Source organism: Amblyomma mixtum, chromosome 1, assembly GCF_055824585.1.
Source record: "Amblyomma mixtum isolate Tamu chromosome 1, ASM5582458v1, whole genome shotgun sequence".
Classification (NCBI taxonomy): Eukaryota; Metazoa; Arthropoda; class Arachnida; order Ixodida; family Ixodidae; genus Amblyomma; species Amblyomma mixtum.
Genome location: NC_143012.1, coordinates 175,489,707 through 175,509,350, shown reverse-complemented (window position 1 = coordinate 175,509,350; position 19,644 = coordinate 175,489,707). Strand labels below are relative to the sequence as shown.

General features: G+C 47.1%; 5 non-coding genes across 5 annotated transcripts; 1 reads left to right on the top strand and 4 right to left on the bottom strand.

Annotated features, from left to right (window-relative positions):
* Nucleotides 1-2,544: 2,544 nt before the first annotated feature.
* Nucleotides 2,545-2,617, bottom strand: TRNAA-AGC (transfer RNA alanine (anticodon AGC)). The gene has a single exon. It is a non-coding gene; the product is annotated as a tRNA-Ala (tRNA).
* Nucleotides 2,618-6,739: 4,122 nt separating this feature from the next.
* Nucleotides 6,740-6,810, bottom strand: TRNAG-GCC (transfer RNA glycine (anticodon GCC)). Its single transcript has one exon. It is a non-coding gene; the product is annotated as a tRNA-Gly (tRNA).
* A 4,152-nt stretch (nt 6,811-10,962) lies between these two features.
* On the top strand, nt 10,963-11,035 carry TRNAA-AGC (transfer RNA alanine (anticodon AGC)). The gene has a single exon. It is a non-coding gene; the product is annotated as a tRNA-Ala (tRNA).
* A 3,449-nt stretch (nt 11,036-14,484) lies between these two features.
* On the bottom strand, nt 14,485-14,555 carry TRNAG-GCC (transfer RNA glycine (anticodon GCC)). The gene has a single exon. It is a non-coding gene; the product is annotated as a tRNA-Gly (tRNA).
* A 4,669-nt stretch (nt 14,556-19,224) lies between these two features.
* TRNAK-CUU (transfer RNA lysine (anticodon CUU)) lies at nt 19,225-19,297 on the bottom strand. Its single transcript has one exon. It is a non-coding gene; the product is annotated as a tRNA-Lys (tRNA).
* Between the last annotated feature and the right edge of the window lie 347 nt (nt 19,298-19,644).

Genomic DNA, 19,644 nt, shown 5'->3' with positions numbered 1-19,644 from the left:
CAAGAACATTCACCTACACAACAATCTATCTACAAACACGCGGAAATACACAACACAAAACGCCCGAAAACTACATAAATAACACAAAACCCCTAACAAATTTACAACACTACACAAGTCGCTACCCCGCGAACATTCCGCCTGACCCGCTCCTTAACCCTATCGGTCCGGCGTGGCCCTGAACAAAGAGGGCCTGCCACGAGTCTGGCTGCACGTCCCAAAATCGGCAGAGAAATCGTCCACAAGGTGTTAATTAAAGCCGCACGCTGGGCGCCATTATTTGTGGGCAATTCCTCTGCGCGGGGACGCACAGGCAGTCACTCGAGGCAGGACTTTGTACAAAGCGTTTATTCTCACATCAGGGGAGCCGGTCGTCGTCGTGGCAGCTGGGTCAGGTGGTCCGTTCGCGGGGCTGGTCCGAGAGCGAGAGGCCGCGAGCCTCTCCGGTCTCGCCTTATAAAGGCTTTCTCCTCGCCTCTCTCCCCCCGCCCCACCACTCGGGAAGAAGGGGTCCAAGGCTACCCGCGGTGAGCGGCGCGGGATTTGACTTGCCCGCGAGCAGACCCTACAATACATGCATACATGCATACATACATACAAACATACATACGTACATACGTACATACGTACATACGTACATACGTACATACATACATACATACATACATACATACATACATACACACATACAACATACATACATACATAGATACATACATAGATACATACATACATACATACATACATACATACATACATACATACATACATACATACATACATACATACATACATACATACATACATACATACATACATACATACATACATACATACATACATACATACAGCGTCTCTCATAGCCTTAGTCGCTTTGGGACGTTAAACCCCACAAAACCATACATACATACATACATACATACATACATACATTGTAGTCGTAGTAACATGGGAATTTTATTCGGGCTTGACAGATGCATACTATAAAGGCCTGTGTTTCACCTACGACTTCACTCAATTTTTAAAAGTAGCCTTTTCCATTTAGAATACCGTTTTTCAGGAATTACATTGTCAGCGGTGTAGTACATCAGAACACAGCTAAGAATTGCTAACTATAGCAAGCTGGTTAAGTACTATTGAATAGTTTCGTAGTTTTCAACTATTACTGTTAGGCTCCTGAATTGCTGACACCATGTAGCCCCATAAATAATATCCATACCAGTTTTTACAATTTCGAAAACGCAGTTACCCTTGGCGCTGTGGCACAACAAATTTTGGCTATTTAGGCGAGTTACGTGCACTGGAGCGGTTTTTTTGCCTGCAAGCTTCTCAAAAGGTCATGTACTTTGCCGCGATGTAGCCGAAATTTTTGGGGGCCACAGCACCGAAAGTAGCCGCGTTTTTGAATTCTTAAAAACTGATATGAGTATTACTTAAAGTGTTCAACACGTCTCTCAATAATTCAGTAGCCTAACAGTAATATGTAAAAAGTTAACTACTCAATATTGGTTAAGCAGCGGGGTATTGAGCGCTTCTTAGCTGTATTCTTATTTAGCACACCGCTGCCGATGGGGGCACCGCTGCTACGCCGAAAAAAGCGCTGTGCTAACTGAAATGCATATTTTTAACAATTGTTTAACAATTTTAACAATTCATAGGTGAAATTTTCTGTATACTATTAGGGAAGTGGGATTCTATAATGAGCCCCTCGACGTAGCCTCGGCGCCGCTCGTCTGCGGCAACTACTTAGCCCGTATGGACACGATAGCGCCCCTGCGAGCCGTAACGTCGGGTGAATGTCCGCTCTAAAGCAGCGTAATTTCCTTGGTGATGCCTTCGCCGCATATTATGCTCCAAGCGACGCACACACTAGCGGAAAATCACGCGCTCCCATACCTCGGCCGTGCTTGAGGTGGCAGCGTGAAGATGAAACGAGCGGCCCGCTTACGGTACCAATGGCTGCCGCTGGGTAGCTGTCAGTGGCGTCTCAGTGTACAGTCACTATCTCACTGTATGCAGTCACTGGATATCTCACTGCATAGAAATGCTCTCAAAGCGCACGTGTTTATGTTTGCATTAAATGCTGCGGCATCTGCCATCATGAGAACTCTTTTCTGCCTTTTTTCAAGGCAGCCCGTGTCCGAAAGAGTGATTGAAGGTTTTCCGATGTCGTCCGCACTCCTCACACTGTTCCTCGAACGACTGTGTCGCGTTGCCAATTCTCGCAAACCATCACGGGTTGAGAGGTTGGCGGCCCGGAGTTGTGTGTTATTATAGAGCGCATGATCCGCGTTTCCTCTCACTCGTGCCTCTTTTCTCGAGCCGAGCTGGTTACGTAATCAACTACCTGGCTTGACGAGTTCAAGGTCAGGCTTAGCCACGTAGTCCAGCGGCCGCCATTTGATTCAGTTCACTTTACAAGCATGAATGTCTCCGGATACCCTGAAAATTCTAAAAAAATTAAGCGACACTACGATGAAGAGATGTGTTGGCAAAAAAAAAAGAATAAGAAGCTCGCGACATATGATTTAAAAAAAAGACTCATGGAGGTGCGGGGTATCGATCCCCGTACCTCTCGCATGCTAAGCGAGCGCTCTACCATCTGAGCTACACCCCCTTTTTTTTTTTTTATTGCCTGGCTTTGGCTCATGACATTGCACAACAAAAATACACATAACGCTATATACATACGACACTGTCGTGGTCAGCCAGCACGAGACTGGCTTCGTCAGCTTAAAATTCCCGCAACATACACAACGGCTTTAGTCTTGAGAGCCACTCGGGAGGCTCCGCAGCTGCTTTTTGGATTGCAAGAAACCAGTCCATGCTCTCCCGAAAATAAATTCGGGCCGGTCGTGCGTCTTTGTCACAATGGTAGCCTGCCATTCTGGAGCGCCATATACAGTGGAGGCCCAAGAGCATTATGAGATCAAAAGGTGCCCCATCCTCATTATCAGTGCTTAAATAGCGAATTCGGTGCGCGTCAAGTGGTAGCTCTTTGCTTATGGTCCTTTGTAACACGTTCCAAAAATAAACCCCTTCCCAGCAATGCAAAAAAACGTGGTCTATTGTTTCAGGCTGTTTACAAATTAAGCAGTTCGATCCCCACGGTAAAAAGAAATCCTTTCCCTCTAGAAACTTTTTAACTGGTAACGTCCCGGTGTGTAACTTAAAAAAGAAAGTCTTTACTCCTGGTGGCACCTGCATTTTCTTCACCCTTTCTAAAACATCCCCTCCCGGGCTTCCACTGTACAAGGCCCTGTACATGGGCTCTGGGAAAACAATATCACAAGGATCATTGTACAACTTTTTCCTTTTACTTTTCCACAAATAATCGGTGGAAAAACGTGCCGAAAGAAACCGAACGCTTGCTACAATCTCTTTGTAGTAACCAAAAGTTCCAGCAGAGAGCTCTTCTGTGGATACCACAAACTCCGGCAGCAATCGCCGCAGCTTCACTTGGCACACGGTGCGCAAGAACGGGTCTGTGACGTCGCGAAAAAACAAAAAACGGTTCACCAGCTGCCTTAAAAAGAGGTGCCCTAGCCCTAGCCCCCCGTCTTTTACCCGCCGGAACAGGTTCGTTCTGCTACAACGTTCCCATTCGGACGCCTATATGAAAACTGCAAAAATCATGTGTAGCTTCTGAACGTTCACACGCGAGCAATGCAACACCTGCATCACATACCAGAGTTTGCTAATAAAAAAAAAGATTGCAGACTGTAGCTCTGGCGAAAATTGAAAGGCTGGTGCCTTTCCATTTCCCAGCTCGGTCACGTGCGTCTTTAGTTTGCTCTTTCCAGTACTCCTCGCTATCGCGATAAGCATCGAGCGCAACGCCCAAATACTTGCCCGGGGTCGTCGCCCACGGTACGTTGGCGAAATGGTCCGGGTGGGTTGGCCACCATCCATGCCAGAGCCCAAGGCACTTGGCCCAGTTAACCCCGCTACATGTGACTTCGCTGAACGCGCGTACACACCCGACAGCTTCGCTTATGCTCCCCTGATCAACCGTAAATACTGCAACTTCATCTGCATAGGCCAGCAGCTTAACTTCAGCTGCTTGTAACCTAAAGCCATTAATACTATTGTTTTCTATGATTTTCATGCACAGCATTTCGATGTAAATACAAAACAAGAGAGGGCTGAGGGGGCAGCCCTGACGCACCGAACGCTGCACGCTAATGGGGGCCCCCAGACTCTTGTTAACGATCAGTCTTGTCGTGCAGTTTCGATACGCCAGGGCTACACCCTTACGGATAACTGAACCGACGTTCACATGGTCTAAAACGGTAAACAAAATTTCATGGGAAACACAATCAAATGCCTCTTCGAGATCAATCTGAAGCGTCACTGCTCGCCCATTGATGTCGTCACAGCTTTCAAGCACACTGCGCGCTTTGTGAATGTTGGAAAAAATTGAGCGCCCTTTGATTCCACATGTCTGGTGGGGTCCAACAATATCCGATATCACTGTCTGCAGTCTACGCGCCAATACCTTCATAAAAATTTTGTAGTCCACATTAGTGAGTGCTATGGGTCGATACGCTGTAACCAATTGTAATTTCTCTGTATCATCCGTTTTAGGTATGAGCACTATATGGAAGATTCCAAAAGACGGAGGCAATACGTTTATTTCATAGGCTGGATTGAAAATTGTGCACAGCACTGGGGCAATTTCGTGCTTAAATTCTTTATAAAATGCCGCACTGAATCCATCTGGTCCTGGTGATTTTCGTAGGTTTAACTGATCTATCGCGTGCTCTACCTCGCTGTGAGTTATTGCAAGTTCCATTTTCTTTTTGCTTTCTTCGTCAAGCCGTGGCATTGCACCAAGGCTACTGCGTCTACAGGAGTCGATGAAAAAAGCCTCTGGTAGTATTCATTAAAGGCTTCTTTGATGTGGTCAGTGTCTGCCGATAAGATACCCCGCCAATCTATTTTATCGATGTGATTTCTTTCAGCGCGCGCTTTTGCTAGACCAAGAGCACGTTTCGATGGCGCTTCGCCAGCAGCTGTGTCTTCCGCCCTTGTCCTCACTAGTGCTCCGCGATAACGCCGTTCTTCCATAAGCTCTATCTTTTGTTTTCTTTTCCTGACATCTTCTATCCATTTCCCAGGCTCTTTGCATTCCTACTTCATCAGCGTTTGAAGCAGTGCCCTTAGCTCAGCTCCGTCTTGTTTTTCCTTATAACGGATACATGTCGCCCTTTCTATTGCTTAGATTTTTAAAGATTCTTTACTTAGCTCCCACTGTTGCCAAATCTTCAGGTTCTTGCGCGGGTTTATTTTCCCTATTTCATCCTTTACTGCTCTGCAGTAGATTTCGTCTTGAAGAAGCGTGTTCTTTAGCTTCCACATTTCCCACGAAAATGCCTTGCTTCGGTTCACACTTCCCAGGCAGCACTCAACTAAACAGTGGTCTGAGAAGGAGGCTCCCACAACTTCATAATGGTTGCAAACAGGGGCAAGGTCGACTGATGCGTAAATGCGGTCCAGCCGTGCATGGCTTGAGCCCTGGAAATGAGTGAACTGCACTGTCCGCGCACCCTCAATAAGTTCAGCCACATCCTCAAGGTTTCCGTTCTCGATCATTCGCATCAACACTTCAGTGCTCCTGTCTCCAGACCCCCGGATGCTTGACCTATCGCGCGCATTAAGAACACAATTGAAGTCGCCTAATACAATGAGCCGCCTCTCCGTACAAAGGCGCTCTTGGAGGCTTTGGAAAAAGGCAACCCTACACCGCCGCCCTGTTCGCCGGTGGCTTAGAACCGATGGTACAGCCAGGGATACGAAAAAGGCTTAGCCAGCTTCTTTACAGCAATAGCGAGTTTTACAATCAGGGGACCCCATTGATTAAGGGCATAGGGCAATAGGGGAGATGGCATGCTGGCTTCCCTGTCGTCACCGACCTTCTCCTCTTCAACAACATGCTCTGTCACTCTTGCACAACACGCCACTTTTACTTCTTGCTCCCACTCTGCTAGTGCTTATTTCGGTGCCCTCGTCCGTGTCGCTAGCTCAGACTTCATCGATCATCAGATTTAACTTAACTGCGTAAATGACGTCACCTTCCATGACGTCAGTGGGCGCCTCGGTTTCCCAGTGACGTCATATGGTAGGGGACACGCGATGAGGCGTGTCGCCCTAATCGATCGCCAGCTACTGTTGAGTTGGGTTTAGTGGCGCATAAGCGACTAAGGCTATCATGCGCCAAACGATCGCCAGCTACTGTGAGCAGCGATTTTTTTTAATGTTTCTAAATCATAGGGTACACACAGAGCTTTCAAATTTGACTCGAATACCAACAAAGATCACCTCAACAGATATGCTGCATTACACTATACCCATTGAAATGATTTCACTGCAACTTTAGTGAAACACTAAAACGTTGATTTCATTCGCTGTTGTGATTGGCCAGATGAATAGCACACTACGCCGCCGCGCTCCGTGGCCTAGTGTTAGCAACTGGTGTTTTTTCCTTTCAAGTTGTATCCTATTATAGAGTGAAGTGAGTGAGTGAGTGAGTGAGTGAGTGAGTGAGTGAGTGAGTGAGTGAGTGAGTGAGTGAGTGAGTGAGTGAGTGAGTGAGTGAGTGAGTGAGTGAGTGAGTGAGTGAGTGAGTGAGTGAGTGAGTGAGTGAGTGAGTGAGTGAGTGAAAACTTTATTGAGCTCTAGATTAGCTGCTCTTCTGCGGTGCTCGGAAAAACTAGCGTCGTAACAAAAAAAAAACGCATGCGTCGGCCGGGAATCGAACCCGGGCCACCCGCGTGGCAGGCGAGTATTCTACCACTGAACCACCGACGCCGACATACGGCTATCATACTGACCATCTATTCATAGCGTAGCTCGTTGCGTAGGTTTTCCGTTATGTAGGCCATTGGAGCGGCTGGCATCTCTCTGTGGAGAGGAACTGTTGTAGGCAAGTGCGTAGTAAGCGGACCGCGTCACCAACACAGGCCACCAGATTGGACCAACACGTAATTTTGTTACATTATGCGTGAGACTGATCACTGAACTTCTGTGGGACGTTGTGATAATAAAAATTACCGGGCCACTCAAGCCATTTACGTGCGAGTACAGCGAAAAATATAAAGTAAATTCTATTCCTCTTCCATTCCAATGCCACTCTAATTCAGTTCCAATTATTTTCCAATTCTACTCCAATTCTACGCTAGTTCTACTGCATTCTTTGTGGGTGGCGCAGCTGTAGGTACTTGTGTACTGACTGTTATTGGTTAACGTTTCGTATTTTCCAGCCTTTGATTCACACCATTTCGACCCATGGCGGGTTTTGAAACGCCTCCACTTTTTGGGCGAAGTTTCGTGTCTGTGAGCAATATAATGCCTTCGCATTAGTGAAGTTTATTTGTTCTCTTCGTCATAAAAGACGCAGGGTGACAGAAGTAAAAGCTCTCTTGCAACGGCTTAACAAATCCACGGCCCTACTTTTTCAACATATATAGGGATCGAGGTAAGGAAACATGTGTACAATAGATAATTCTAAGAGCAGATCACGTTGTAATACATAGGGTTGGAGCAAAAAATGAACGAAAATGAAGTAAATACGTATTAAAGCTGCACCAGGCATATATATTAAAAATAATACCTTATGCCTATGACAAAACAAAGGAAATGATACGGACAATATTTTACACCGCAAAAAACATCTAGTAATATTGGCATTCTCTGCAGCGATTGGTTTTTTTCTTTGACTGAGAAAAAAGCGAGAAGAAGTGGTAGGGGTTTAAAGTGTGGTTAAACAGAGTAAACGTGCGAAAGCATATGCTTGGCGTGGTTGGCTCATGGTTTTGCTTTCCTGGTTCGTCGGCAGGTCAGGCGACGGTGTTGGACTAAAGTTAAGCTCTGATCGGCGTTGAGCTGATGCGATCTGTTCATGCCGCAGATGTAAGTTGAAGAAGACGACGATGTGCAGTGCACAGCACGAGAGTGTGTAGCAGTTTAACACGAGGCGTGATCTGCTGCGGCGATAGCATAGTGCTCTCATGCAGTGGCCAGCGAACCTGATCTCTTCGCACCGCCGCGAGTACTAAACACAGTCCAGCAATATTTACTTTGCTTCTGCATTCTGTTGCAACGCTAGGGTTACGCAAGGGCACCCTCAAGGTCACCTTCCCATTGGCTGTAGCTGGCGCGACGCTCCTCCGAACTAATCCGAGTGTCCTCTCATTGGCTGCATTGGCTGCAAACCGAGCTTAACAGATTTACTCCGAGGCTTCACACAAGATTTTTGATTGGAACCGCGTTATAAGCAGCGCTTTCGCATTGAAACAGGAGAGAAAGCAGGCTGATAATCTCTGAAATGTGGCGCACTGCTCTTTTATGTCCTCTCTAGAGACAATTACGAAGTCATGGAAGCCGCTTTTGTAAAGCCTGGATACCCCATGTTCGAAATATACATTGATCGCCATTTTTTGTGGTGCTTTCTTCCCGTCATTTTTAGCCTGAAAGATTTTGGACCACAATCCCGGAGTATTGCGACCGTTATTTCACCAGTTACTTCGGGAGACATGTACTTCTTCCTTTCCTTCATAGAAACAATTTTGTTTTTCAGTCCTCGCGAATTCCTTCTCCACCCTCGGCGCGATTTCCATCATTTTCCCCGCCTTCTTTCCACATACTTCGACCTACTGCGGGCCATGCCACCAGCGTCGCAATCTCGGGAAATGGGGCACTAACAGCTTTCGCCATATCATAGTTGCTCACATTTGCAGGTTTTTTTACATCTAGGTGAAGCTAAAGAAAAGACAGTAAGGACTGCAGGGACTGCTCAACCTCATGCTGCATTTTTCACAAGTGTCTTGAAATCAAGGAAAATACATATGCTTCCAATGCAATCTAGTCAAATTAGCAGCGACACAGACATGCCAGAATCAATACGCTCACATCCACAAAAATAATTCTTCCTTCGTATTTACAAACCCAAACAATGGGACTCTCGTGCTGCAGCCAGTGGCGCTTATCTTTTCACGTAATTACTGCACTTCATCAATCGGAGCGATGACGCGAACGATGAATAGATATTGCCTGATCCGGCTACTGACTTGTGACGTCAGTTGCGTGGCGCGCCTGCCAAAAAAATTGCACCCTTAAAGGTGCATTTACGAGTCGATAACTCGCACCCTTCCAAAAGGGTGCGGAGTATGCCCGTCATACCCGTTCAGTAGCAGTGTGATCGTTACATTTCCATTCTTTTTCCGAGAGCTTTACAGTTTCATAGGTTTCGATGGCTTTAAAAGACGCTGTTTAATGTTTTCCATTCGCGTGCACTCCTGAAGGGAAGATAAGCGTTTCTGCGGTAAGCTGTCGACGGTCTGCTTAATTTTGCGCTATATATTACGGCATCCCTAGCAAAAATTATGCTGCCGAGATGTGTCTTTCACGGCGCGTCTGAATCTGCAGTGGAGACATATTTATGATGTCTCCATGATGTTCACGGCTTGGTTTTTGTCTTCTAATATATTCAAAAAGAAAAAAAAAGGAGGTCGCTAAAGGAGGCCTACATTAAGCAAACCCGCTCGCACAGTAATACGACGCTAGCATGTGCCACGTATTTTTGCCAAAGGAACATAAAGAGGTGTCAGCGTCCCTGTAATGAGTCTTACAAAGCTACTCAGGGGACCGAGTACAACACAGAATACACCACTGCTGCGAGAAATACTTACTTGCACATGACGCGCATACTTTCTCAGTGCTGATACATGCCATTTCAGCGAGTCCCTGTTTGAGGTCAGTGAAAATCAAGAAACAAACGCAAGGTGGTATACCTTTGCTCCTCAATATTATCCATGATTTTGCTTTTCATTTTGAGCAGTGCTTTTTATTTGGGCCTGTTCTTTAAGAATTCGTACTGTACAGAAACTATAACTTTGTGTTTGCAGGCTGCTTTAATCGCACCCTTAAATACTTTTGATGATGCAGTACGTAATACTGAAATAGGCCTATAATTGGAGATTTCATTCCTGTCACCGCCTTTATAGATTGGACACACACAAGCAATCTTTAAGCCGTCTGAGCACACTCTCATTTTAAGCATAAGATTTATAATGTGAGAGCCAACATGTCAGTTGCTGATGGAGACGTACATCCTTTGTCAAAAGTAACCAAGCTGCATGGTTTGCTTCTCATTCGTACAACAGAGCCCACACAGCTTCTCTAAAGATCAAAAAGTTCTTTGGAGGTGAGTACAGGGGTTATTCTTACCATACAGAGATTTACAGCTTAAGGGCTTGCAGTATAGCTTTAATACACGACTGAGAAGAAAAACGCGCAGCCTGGTTACTTTTGACAAAGACTGCACTTTAACGCCCCAGCTGCTACATGGTCATACCAAGGTGATACGTTATTCCTAATGTTTTTGATTAATGATTCTACGTCATTTGGAGTTGTTGGGGCAGAACACTAAAGAATCAGTTAATGGAGTAATAGAAACGGAGTAGTCACTCCTAAGTTCGGGTTCATCAGTTGCTGGAATGCCCACTGTCACGAAAAACTCGTTCATAACTTTTGCCAAGCTGGAACCACTCAGTGTACCTTCTAAAGTTGAAATTATATTTATTTCGCGAACCGATCTTTTATTAAAACGATTATTTATGTATTTCCATACCTTTCCCTGAACATTTTGGATTTCCGAGAACTGTAGTAGTTAGACTTGGCGGCTTTAAGCTCGGTATTATCCTCAAAAACGTTTCCTCAAAAAAACAATTTTCAACCAATTTTTTACTTCTTCGAGGTTTGTCCCCCTCTCCCGTCGGGTTACTGTTCTGCGCATGCGCATTGGAGCTGCTTTATTCCCTTATGCACATAACCGACAGGACACTCACTACTTCTGTGAATAAGCCATTTAAGCCTTGAAACACCGCGGGCTGTACCATGTGAGCTCCTCGCCGCCGTCGCTGAGCCGTTCGGGGGTGTAGCTCAGATTTAAAAAAAAAAAAAGGGGGTGTAGCTCAGATGGTAGAGCGCTCGCTTAGCATGCGAGAGGTACGGGGATCGATACCCCGCACCTCCAATGCTTTTGTTTAAAAAATTTATTTTTTACCGCTTCTAAGCAAACACGGTTCTAACCCGCGCTGCTTGTCGCGACCTCCTTTTCTATTTTTTTTTTTCGTCACCGCATCACTTTGTCATCGTTTCGCTCATTTCTTGTGCATTGTCAACACATACGAAGATAGTCAACTGGAAACAAATGGGGTTTCACAGTGCAGTGGGGTCGTGCTGGGACGCAGGGGCCTACGTGTCCCAAATCCCAATGTCAGTACAGGTATTTCTCACTGAAACAAATGGCAGCCGCTTGAGTACCCGGCTAAGCCTGACCTCGCACTATACGTAAACAGCTCGACTCGAAAGAAGCGGCAGGAGTGAGGGTAAACGCCGATCCTGCGCTTCATAACCCGCGCGCATTCCAAGATATGAACTCCGGGCCGCCAACCTGTAGCGCTAATCTTCCAACAGCCCTCTGATCTATTTCTAGTCCCGACTGAACTTCGGCCTTCAGGAACAAAACCGCATTGCCAAAAGTAAGCGCTGGTACCATTATTCCTTCCCATATACCTCCCTCAACAAGATACTTGTGCCCCCATAACGCACCATGCTTAATGGACTTTTTCACAAATTCTGCCGCGCCACTAAGCGGCCGCGCAAAGCACTCTGGGAAAACAGAGCGCCCCGCCGCCCGCGCCGCCGCGCTCGCGTCTTTTCGTCCGTCTCTCCGACTGTGCCTGATCACCGGAAGGCCTTTCTCTGCCATCTCGTCGCCATCGCTGTTTCGTAGTCCGTGTGTTGTCTGCTGTTCCTTTGCATCGCCTCACACAGTTGGATGTTGCGTTCCGCGGTCATGGATCACCAGCCGAGCACCAGTAGACGCGAAGACAGGAGTTCGCCCAATGCATGTATACGTACAGCCCTCGCCGCTCATGTGCCCAAGGTGGCGGTGAAAAACTTTATTTATAAAAGCCTAAAAAAAGACGATCATGCAGCAGTATTGTGGCCGGCCCTCAGGCTGCCGCTTGCGGCGTCCAGGCCGTACCTAGTCGCGACGTCCTCTGCCCAGGTCACCAGCCGTAGTTGGAGATTCGCATGTGCCCATCGCTCCGTGTCCCGCTGCTGTCCAGCTGCCCGAAATGGGTGTGCCCTTTTCGCTTGGGGTGTGAGTTTCCAGGTGTGTTTTATTGCGAAAGCAATACTACTCGCACTTTCAAGCCTTCGCGTGACCTGGCCGCAGTTACGTTTGACCTTTAGCGGAGGCGACCAATTCGCTCCTTCAGATAGCCCGGCTGCAGTTACGCCGCGCCGCGCACCTGTGGCGTTACTGCCGCTGTGACGTCATACAAGCTGTAGATTATGGGTGACCAACTCGCTCCTTCAGAGTGCCCGGCTGCAGTTACGGTGCGTGTTTGCCGCGCTGCGCACCTGTGGTGCTACTGCCGCTGTGACGTCATACCAGCTGTACACTGTTTTCTTTCTCTCAGTCTCAACAACATTAAAAACAAAATGTAAAAAATTAATTACCGAAGACGCTTTGAGTCGTCGCGCAGCGGCGGCCGGTAGCCACGCGTGACCTGTAGGCGCGGCGCACCGCGTTCCTTCAGTTGGAGGCGCTGCGCTTTTGCTTTCAGGCTTAACCAAAGCTAAGCCACCGCCAATTTTTCTTTGCTGCTGCTGACAAGTCATCAGACAGCTTGGTCTTGCACTGATCGTTCGGGGTCATGTTGTTCAACTTCAGCAGCAACCGAATATGCGTGCAGCGTTGCTGCCATTTATTCGCAATGCAACGCGAAAGTGTCCGCGCGAGAGGAGGGCGAAGTTGTTTCGCCGCCAGCGCTTCAGCCACCGCTTGGGCGTGTGATGCGATGTTGCGTAAGATCGCCTTCATATGCATGTTATATACAATGAAAGGGGAAAGTTCGGCAAGCATTAGCAGCAGACAACCGTTTTCTCTCGAAGAGATAGTCTTATCCGTAATCACAGCAGATGTCCGCTCCGCATACACTCGGTGTGGAAAGATCGTGGGGAGACGATCCATGTATCCCTTGCGCCCGCTAGTGTTGAAATGCGCATCACATCTTTTGTGGTGTTTCGAAGGCTTCCACAGGGTAAATCGTCCTTTCGAACCTTGCCCATTTATCCTGCGCACCCAATCTAGCTTCGGCTTCTTGCCCTTGGGGAATACGTGGAATGAAATGTTGATTTAACAATACGTTTTGCTGGGCAAGTTGGAAGTAATTCATATTGTGGACCAGCGCAAAACGGACAAGGGAACAAGGAAAGAGAACACGATACAGCGCCCGTGTCGTGTTCTCTCTCCTTGGTCCCTTGTCCGTTTTGCGCTGGTCCACAATATGAAATGTTCATGTCCTTTCTCGTGTTGTTTCCACAGCCGGGCACGCAGCACGTTTGACCACCACCGCGATTTTCCTTTGCAGACATGTCGAATGTCTAAAAAAGTCACCACAGAATTGCAGAAAGACTAAGATAACCACCACAGCAATGCGCTGCAATATTTTGCTAAGAGATACCAACAACGCGCACGAGAAGACGCACAACGCCTGAACACGGCGCCACAACACAGCAACATGCTTGACAGCAGCCGTCGCGGGAGGAGATCGCTCCTTTCTCCCATCGTGCTTCGCGCGGATCCACTAGGGCATCTCTCCCGATTACCTGCGTTTGGCCTTTCCTCGATGTCGCCAGCTTGTGTAATTGGAACTCGGGATCTTGTCTGGTACCGCCTTTGCAGGCAGCGTTCCGAGGCCGTAGCTGACCACCCGCTTATGTGCAGCGTCCTGAGCACGGCGCTCCCTCTGGTCTGGATCAGCGCCCGTCTAGTGCCGACATTCCTTCCCAAACGATGCTGCGACTGCTAGCGCTAATTAATCTCGCTGTCCGAAATGGGGTTGAACAGTAATTTTGTTACGTTCTAGCGTGTCGAATACGAGCACCCCTTGTGCTCAGTACGCAGCGTATTTCCCCTTACCCGCTGAGTCCCTTGCATGGACATTACGTACCGCCATGCAACCCTCTCATCCCCCACCCTCCTCGCCTCTTGGCTCTTCACGCAATTGCGCTCCTTGTCCCCTGACTCCTCGCCCAGATGCTCTTTAGACTGAAGGGTGTACTGTGCGATGTCAGTGCACGTTAAAGAACCCCAGGTGGTCGAAATTTCCGGAGCCCTTCACCACGGCGTCCCCCATAGCCTGGGACGCTTTGGGACGTTAAACCCCGATAAACTATAAACCAAACCTTTGTACGGAAGATAACGCTGCGATCTTGGAAAAGTACGACTCTTTAGATGGGGCTACAAATTTTTTTATGTGGCGGAGGAAAAAATATTCGTTAGAAACGATGCAAGTTGGGCCCATCTATTACAGTGGCACAAGCTGCGTGGCTGTTCTATGCGAAAAATTGTATAAAGGATTGCAGCTGTCCTTTTCTGAAAACCAGAGCCCCAAAAGAAAAATCTGCGTCGGCCGGGAATCGAACCCGGGCCACCCGCGTGGCAGGCGAGTATTCTACCACTGAACCACCGACGCCGACGTTCCGTCAGCATACTGCCCATCTATTCATAGCGTAGCTCGTTGCGCAAGTTTCTGGTTATGTAGGTCATTGGAGCGGCTGGCGTCTCTCCTCTGCGGAGAGGCAATGTCGTTACAGAGCGCGTAGTGAGCGTACCGCGCCATTAATATAGGCTACCAGATTAGACCAACAGTAGGGTAATCTTATGGCATTGTGCGGTATACTGGTCAGTCAACTGCTGTGGGAGGGGTTAATAATAAAAATTATCCGCGGCACTCAAGCAACTTACGTGCGATTAATGCGTAACGATCACATTCTATTTATATTCTGGACTAATTTCACAAATTCTATTCCGATTACATATTCCAATTCCATGCTATAATTCTGTTCCGTTCCTTTGTAGGTGGCGCAGCTGTAATAATATAGTAGGATACCACTTAAAAAAGAACAGCTGCTGGTATGGTTTTGGAGGGGGCTTAGCACGACATAAACAAGGACGTCAGAGCGGACTTACAGAACTAGCGCTAACTTGCAAGTGAAAGAATCGGAATCGCATTCATGTGCTCGAAGAATCAAAAGGGCATGCCCAGCTATCCACTGATTTGAGGAGGCGGCTAGATATCACAGCCTAAACTGAGCTAAGGTCCTTTGCGGATAAAAATCGATCAAAGAAGCATGGAGAAAACAGGAAGCACCTCCCCTTCCTTCAGAGACCAACACCGAAGAGATTACAAAGCATTTAGCAACAGATTCTTTCCCCAGTGACTGCGACATTGCAACTAGCGTGGAAAGCACAAGGACAGCGACAAAAGGAACCGACGGGACAGCACGCTAGTGTGAATTCGTTAGTGACTGCGACATTGCAACTAGCGTAGAAAGCACAAGGACAGCGACAAAAGGAACCGACGTGCTGTCTAGCGTGCTGTCCCGTCGGTTCCTTTTGTCGCTGTCCTTGTGCTTTCCACGCTAGTTGCAATGTCGCAGTCACTAACGAATTCACACCAACTAGCCCAACTGTCTTCCATGATTCTTTCCCCAGCAACACAACCGACGTCTAACTGACGCACTTATCGCTTCCCAACTTATGAACGAGTGACGCCTCGTGAAGGTCCCTTGCTAGCTACCCTTTAGAGCGGCCAACAACTTCAGCTTTTCCGAAAAGTGGATGACAATGGCAACCTTAACATTGCTTAGGCAAGTTAGCTGTGGCAGCTAAATGTTGAAAGAGGGGGGGGGGGGGTTAACGTCCCAAAGCGACTAAGGCTATGAGAGACGACGTAGTGGAGGGCTCCGGAAACTTCGACCACCTGGGGTTCTTTAACGTGCACTGACATCGCACAGTACACGGGCCTCTAGAATTTCTCCTCCAAAGAAATTCCAGCCGCCGCGGCCGGGATCGAACACGCGTCTTTTGGGTCAGCAGCCGAGCACCATAGCCGCTGAGCCACCGCGGCGGCTTTTCTGATGTTTAGCTTTCTGCTTAGGTAACGAGCCATGTTTTAACAATGGACTACCAGACGCAGGGCAAAAGAGGTATAAGCCGTCTCGCAACGGCTTAACAGATGCACGAGCCCACTTTTGAAATGTACACGTGGCGACATAACGGAACCTGTGCGTCTAAGATTATTGTAAGGCGTGATGACGCTGCACCATATAACATAACAACAAAAGCAAACAAAAAATAAAGTAAACGCAGAAGAAACTGCACCTGGCACAGATGGTAAAAACAATAAAACCATATGGGCCTAATACCGAACAAATAAAATGATACAGACAATATTTTATAGTAATGTCTTTAAAGTTGCGTCGAGTATCGGCATTCTGCAAAGCGAATGGTTTTTCTTAGGCTGAGAAGAAGAAAAAACAGGAAAAAATAGGAAAGAAAGTAGGCTAATAATAACTGTAACGCGGCACATCATAGTTTTACGAAGTCTTGGAAGTCGGTTTCGTAAAACTTGCAGACAATATGTTCGAAATATCGAAATTTCCGCACAATGATCAGCACATTATTTTGTCTACCTTTCTTCCCGCCGTATTAAATCTCAAAGATTTTGGCTAACTGTCACGGAGTTTTCTCACTGGGGTAATTTGTATCCTAAAATTATCTGTCTGATGTTATTAACCAAAGTAATTTTTTTAACAACCTGACAGGAAGTTTGCTTGTCGAGAAGGGTATTTCAGTGACGTATAATGGTAGAAGCAATGAATAATGAGTTATGCCATTCATTTAAATACCTCACCTCGACTAAGCAGGGGACTGACCGTGATTACGGAGCCCGGCATCTACGTGCAGTCTTAATGCAGCACAGTAAAAGGGCTCATTTCTCGGGTGCTCATTTTATATGCGCTGCGTCTCATCATCACATCGAAGGATGCTGTAGAAAGCAACCAGCTCTCTTCAGTTCATCAGGAGATGTTACGCGCACTCCAGCTGATACTCCTCTCGCCACTCGTCGCGCTCGCTCAACATCGGCTCGCTGTCAGACCGCTTTTCGATGGAGGCGCGAAACTCAAAGGGCGGCCCGTGTGCTGTGCAATGTCAGTGCAAGTTTAAAGACACCCAGGTGGCCGAAATTATTCCGGAGCCCTCCACTACGGCACCTCTTTCTCTCTTTGTTCTTTCACTCCCACCTGTGTCGCCCGGCTAGCTCAGTCGGTAGAGCATGAGACTCTTCACTCCCACCTTCCTTCCATCCCTTACGGCGTGGTTCGGGTGTCCACCGAGTAGTGAGACAATTACTACGGTTCGGGTGTCCACCGAGGAGTGAGACAATTACTACGTCATTTCTTTTCGTCAAAAAACAAGTTTTGAATTTTCACCCAATCCGCGATTTCGGAAAATAGGCAGTGACAGCTGTTGCCATAATATAATTGCATGCGGTCGCCGCGGTGGCTCAGTAGTTATGGCGCTCTTCTGCTGACCCGAAAGACGCCGGTTCAATCCCGGCCGCGGCGGTCGAATTTCGATCGAGGCAAAACGCTAGAGACCTGTGTACTATGCGATGTGAGTGCATGTTAAAGAACCCAAGGTGGTCGAAGTTCATCAAGATCTTCACTACGGCGTCTCTCATAGCCTGAGTCGCTTTGGGACCCCTACAAGCTACAAACCATCTTGCAGTGTTGCAAATTCCGGATAACTACATCATAGCGAAGCTAAGAAATGTATTCTCTTTTATACTGGCTGCATTATAGCTCACATGTGATGTAGAAAGTGGAGCTACTTTCTTAGAGCTCTATGAAACAGCTGGGTCGTTAAAGGGTTGAAATTTTGTGCGTTTAGACGACTTGGACACGGAGAAGTTTTGAGAACACTGAAGCCAGGTGTTTCGTCGGGGCTTGGAAGAGTTCCTCACATATGAGTGCGTTTTGGAGGGGGCGCCGGGAAGTGGAGAACCCGTACTTAATTCCGTCCATGACTGCATGAGCTTTCTCACAGCTTCCTCGTTCCGGAAACTCCTGCCGCCTTGAACAGCCGTAACACGTGGTTTACAACGACAGCTTCACACTCGCAGCCACTCTCCGCGTTTAAGATATATGTCAGGCAAGAGTTGTTTTTCTGCACGCATGGACAGCACATTTTTACTCGGCCGTGCGAGACAGCCGTTGTGGCCATTCATGGAGCATGTGCCTCAGGGTTCTTAATTCGCCCGAATGAAGTTACTCGGTCTCCACTTCCCCCGAGTAGGCGCGCAGACTGTCACCGATACTCTTATTCCCGGTAATCGCTCAATACTCCATTCGACCATAGTATCAGTTAGGGAGACACTTGGAAGTTGGACGATAACGCTTGGTGGCTAAGGTATTTAAATACTCATACACAAAGAGCGTTGACTTATAGTGGAGGAAAAGGACTTGGAAACCAGCTAGTAAGTATAATGAAAACAAAAAGCTTCTTTAAACCACAGGCAAAAAACGCAGAAGGTAAGAAATGCATTATTTCAATGTACACAGAAATTGGAAAAGGAAAATCAGGGAGAGAAAGTTCTAGATAACTCAAGAGGCAGCGCCCTACTCTCTGAAGTAAGCAGAGAGTGTCTTGAAACGCGAAGCTACAAAAGGAAATTTAAGAAAAAAGATGACACAAGTGCTATGTGTTGTAAATCTGTAGAATCAATTCGACACCTAATTCTAGAAAGCGGCAATATCCACTCGGATATCGATGCAGACTCATCCACTTTAATTGAGGCCCTAGGATTTACGAATAATCTAGGTAAAGTGAATATGTGGCAGAAAAAGCGATTGGAAGACTGGCAGCTCAAAAGCAGAGTTGTCAATTAAGGTTGGGGTTGAAGGATGGAAAATTATATTTGAAGAGAATGGCCAATTCATATACTGATTTATTACACCGTTAAAGACATACGTATACAAAAACGCCGAGCGTGGCGGCAACTTCCACAACCCCGTTTCAAAGGAAAGCCTCCTAACTTCCGTCCGTCCGTCCGTCCGTCCATCCGTCCGTCCGTCCAGGATGACAGGACGGGGCAAATCTCCCCGCTGGAGACAAATGCAGCGGTATTTGATTAGACGTATCACGATGATGGCGACCCCGTATGCTACGACAGCGAATTCCACGCAAACGCACTGAACTGTAAGACCACGAGCGCACAGTGTTAATTTTTCGGTGGTCGAAAATAACGCGTCACTAAAAAATCAAATTTTGTCCTAAACGTGAAAATAAAAAACTTGCGCCCAACGTGGGGCTCGAACCCACGACCCTGAGATTAAGAGTCTCATGCTCTACCGACTGAGCTAGCCGGGCGACACGATCTAGGCTCCCAAAATAAGTACGCAAAAAGTGGGAGCACTGCTGCCAACCTGCAGATCCGCTTCTCCCCCAATTTGCAACCAAAAGTTCCCTAGATTTCCTTAGATACGAAAAACAGTGTTCAGTTGCCAAAAAAATAAATGTATATTTTCGCGTAGTTCAGTACCAAGTTTTATCATGCAGCTACCCTTTTCCCAATTTTTGGTAAGCAAATTAGCTGTAGATTTCAAATGGACCTAAAGTCAACGTCTAAATGAAGCTACAAGATAAGCCGTGGCGCTCTTTGGAAATTGCAAATTAAAGGCTCCATGTCATGTATGTGTTTTTTTATTTCACTGTAC